Source organism: Microtus oregoni, unplaced genomic scaffold (genome assembly GCF_018167655.1).
Source record: "Microtus oregoni isolate MIOR12 unplaced genomic scaffold, Mior012 000084F_ref0000050, whole genome shotgun sequence".
Taxonomy (NCBI): Eukaryota; Metazoa; Chordata; class Mammalia; order Rodentia; family Cricetidae; genus Microtus; species Microtus oregoni.
In genome coordinates, this window is record NW_024544550.1 from 1,627,998 (window position 1) to 1,632,653 (window position 4,656).

Below are 4,656 nucleotides of genomic sequence, written 5' to 3' on the forward strand. Positions count from 1 at the left end.
TGAGCACCCAGCACCCCGAGCACTGAGCACCCAGCACCCTGAGTACTGAGCACCCAGCACCCTGAGTACTGAGCACTGAGCACCCTGAGTACTGAGCACCCAGCACCCTGAGCACTGAGAACGGAGCACCCCGAGGACTGGGCACCCAGCACCCTGAGCACTGAGCACCCAGCACCTTGAGTACTGAGCACCGAGCACCCCGAGAACTGAGCACCCAGCACGCTGAATACTGATCACCCAGCACCCTGAGCACTGAGCACCCAGCACCCCGAGCACTGAGCACCCAGCACCCCGAGCACTGAGCACGGAGCACCCCGAGGAGTGAGCACCCAGCACCCTGAGCACTGAGCACCCAGCACCTTGAGTACTGAGCACCGAGCACCCCGAGCACTGAGCACCCAGCACGCTGAATACTGAGCACCCAGCACCCTGAGCACTGAGCACCCAGCACCCCGAGCACTGAGCACCCAGCACCCCGAGCACTGAGCACCCAGCACCCTGAGTACTGAGCACCCAACACCCAGAGTCCTGAGCACCCAGCACCCTGAGCACTGAGCACCCAACACCCTGAGCACTGAGCACTGAGCACCCAGCACACCGCGCACTGAGCACCCAGCACCCTGAGCACTGAGCACCCAGCACCCTGAGTACTGAGCACCGAGGACCCCGAGCACTGAGCACCCAGCACCCTGAGCACTGAGCACCCGGAGGACTGAGCACCCAGCACCCTGAGCACTGAGCACCGATCACCCTGAGCACTGAGCACCCAGCACCCCGAGCACTGAGCACCCAGCACCCTGAGTACTGAGCACCCAGCACCCCGAGTACTGAGCACCCAGCACCCTGAGTACTGAGCACCCAGAACCCTGAGTACTGAGCACCCAGCACCCCGAGTACTGAGCACCCAGCACCCTGAGTACTGAGCACCCATCACCCCGAGCACTGAGCACCCAGCACCCTGAGTACTGAGCACCCATCACCCCGAGCACTGAGCACCCAGCACCCTGAGTACTGAGCACACTGAGTACTGAGCACTGAGCACCGAGCACCCTGAGTACTGAGCACCCTGAGGACTGAGCACCCAGCACCCTGAGCACTGAGCACCCAGCACCCTTAGTACTGAGCACTGATCACCCTGAGCACTGAGCACCCAGCACCCCGAGCACTGAGCACCCAGAACCCTGAGTACTGAGCACCCAGCACCCTGAGCACTGAGCACCGAGCACCCTGAGTACTGAACACCCAGCACCCTGAGCACTGAGCACTGAGCACCCAACACCCTGAGCACTGAGCACTGAGCACCCAGCACCCCGAGCACTGAGCACCCAGCACCCTGAGCACCCAGCACCCTGAGCACTGAGCACCCTGAGCACCGAGCACCCGGAGCACTGAGCACTGAGCACCCAGCACCCTGAGGACTGAGCACCCAACACTCTGAGCACTGAGCACCCAGCACGCTGAGTACTGAGCACTGAGCACACAGCACCCTGAGTACTGAGCAACCAGAACCTCGAGCACTGAGCACCCAGCGCCCCGAGCACTGAGCACACAGCACCATGAGCACTGAGCACTGAGCACAATGAGCACTGAGCACCCAGCACCCCGAGTACTGAGCACTGAGCACCCTGAGTACTGAGCACCCAGCACCCCGAGTACTGAGCACTGAGCACCCTGAGTACTGAGTACCCAGCACCCTGATCACTGAGAACCCTGAGTACTGAGCACCGAGCACCCTGACTACTGAGCACCCAGCACCCTGAGCACTGAGCACGTAGCACCCCGAGGACTGAGCACCCAGCACCCTGAGTACTGAGCACCCAGCACCGTGAGTACTGAACACCGAGCACCCCGAGAACTGAGCACCGAGCACGCTGAATACTGAGCACCCAGCACCCTGAGCACAGAGCACCAAGCACCCCGAGCACTGAGCACCCAGCACCGCGAGCACTGAGCACCCAGCACCCTGAGTACTGAGCACCCAACACCCAGAGTCCTGAGCACCCAGCACCCTGAGCACTGAGCACCCAGCACCCTGAGTACTGAGCACCCAGCACCCTGAGTACTGAGCACCCAGCACCCTGAGCACTGAGCACTGAGCACCCAAAGCCCTGAGCACTGAGCACTGAGCACCCAGCACCCCGAGCACTGAGCACCCAGCACCCCGCGCACTGAGCACCCAGCACCCTGAGCACTGAGCACCCAGCACCCTGCGTACTGAGCACCCAGCACCATGAGTACTGAGCACCCAGCACCCTGAGTACTGAGCACTCAGCACCCTGAGTACTGAGCACCGAGCACCCCGAGCACTGAGCACCCAGCACCCTGAGCACTGAGCACCCTGAGGACTGAGTACCCAGCACCCTGAGCACTGAGCACCCAGCACCCTGAGTACTGAGCACCCAGCACCCTGAGCACTGAGCACCCAGGACCCCGAGCACTGAGCACCCAGCACCCTGAGCACTGAGCACCCAGCACCCTGAGTACTGAGCACCCAGCAGCCTGAGCACTGAGCACCAAGCACCCTGAGCACTGAGCACCCAGCACCCTGAGTACTGAGCACCCAGCACCCTGAGTACTGAGTACCCAGCACCCTGAGCACTGAGCACCCAGCACCCTGAGTACTGAGCACCGAGCACCCTGAATACTGAGCACCCAGGAGCCTTAGTACTGAGCACCCAGCACCCTGAGCACTGAGCACCCGGCACCCTGAGTACTGAGCACCCAGCACCACCCTCAGCACTGAGCACCCAGCACCCCGAGCACTGAGCACCCAGCACCCTGAGTACTGAGCACCCAGCACCCTGAGTACTGAGCACTGAGCACCCTGAGTACTGAGCACCCAGCACCCTGAGCACTGAGAACGGAGCACCCCGAGGACTGGGCACCCAGCACCCTGAGCACTGAGCACCCAGCACCTTGAGTACTGAGCACCGAGCACCCCGAGAACTGAGCACCCAGCACGCTGAATACTGAGCACCCAGCACCCTGAGCACTGAGCACCCAGCACCCCGAGCACTGAGCACCCAGCACCCCGAGCACTGAGCACCCAGCACCCTGAGTACTGAGCACCCAACACCCAGAGTCCTGAGCACCCAGCACCCTGAGCACTGAGCACCCAGCACCTTGTGTACTGAGCACCCAGCACACTGAGTACTGAGCACCCAGCACCCTGAGCACTGAGCACTGAGCACCCAACACCCAGAGCACTGAGCACTGAGCACCCAGCACCCCGAGCACTGAGCACCCAGCAACCCGCGCACTGAGCACCCAGCACCCTGAGCACTGAGCACCCAGCACCCTGAGTACTGAGCACCCAGCACCATGAGTACTGAGCACCCAGCACCCTGAGTACTGAGCACTCAGCACCCTGAGTACTGAGCACCGAGCACCCCGAGCACTGTGCACCCAGCACCCTGAGCACTGAGCACCCTTAGGACTGAGTACCCAGCACCCTGAGCACTGAGCACCCAGCACCCTGAGTACTGAGCACCGATCACCCTGAGCACTGAGCACCCAGGACCCCGAGCATTGAGCACCCAGCACCCTGAGTACAGAGCACCCAGCACCCCGAGTACTGAGCACCCAGCACCCCGAGCACTGAGCAGCCAGTACCCTGAGTACTGAGTACCCTGAGTACTGAGCATCGATCACCCTGAGCACTGAGCACCCAGCACGCTGAGTACTGAGCACCCAGCGCCCTGAGCACTGAGCACCAAGCACCCTGAGCACTGAGCACCCAGCACCCTGAGTACTGAGCACCCAGCCCCCTGAGTACTGAGTACCCAGCACCCTGAGCACTGAGCACCCAGCACCCTGAGTACTGAGCACCGAGCACCCTGAATACTGAGCACCCAGGACGCTTAGTACTGAGCACCCAGCACCCTGAGTACTGAGCACCCAGCACCACACTCAGCACTGAGCACCCAGCACCCCGAGCAAGGAGCACCCAGCACCCCGAGTACTGAGCACCCAGCACCCTGAGTACTGAGCACCCAGCACCCTGAGTACTGAGCACTGAGCACCCCGAGTACTGAGCACCCATCACCCCGAGCACTGAGCACCCAGCAACCTGAGTACTGAGAAGAGATCACCCTGAGTACTGAGCACCCAGCACCCTGAGTACTGAGCCCCCAGCACCCTGAGTACTGAGCACCCAGCACCCCGAGCACTGAGCACCCAGCACCCCGAGAATGAGCACCCAGCACCCTGAATACTGAGATCCGAGCACCCTGAGTACTGAGCACCCAGCACCCTGAGTACTGAGCCCCCAGCACCCTGAGTACTGAGCACCCAGCACCCCGAGCACTGAGCACCCAGCACCCGGAGAATGAGCACCCAGCACCCTGAGTACTGAGCACCCAGCACCCTGAGTACTGAGCACTAAGCACCCAGAGCACTGAGCACCCAGCACCCCGAGCACGGAGCACCCAGGACCCCGAGCACTGAGTACTGAGCACCCAGCACCCTGAGTACTGAGCACCGAGCTCCCCGAGCACTGAGCACCCTGAGTACTGAGCACCCAGCACCCCGATCACTGAGCACCCAGCACCCTGAGCACTGATCACCCAGCACCCTGAGCACTGAGCACCCAGCACCCTGAGTACTGAGCACCCAACAACCAGAGTACTGAGCACCCAGCACCCTGAGCACTGAGCA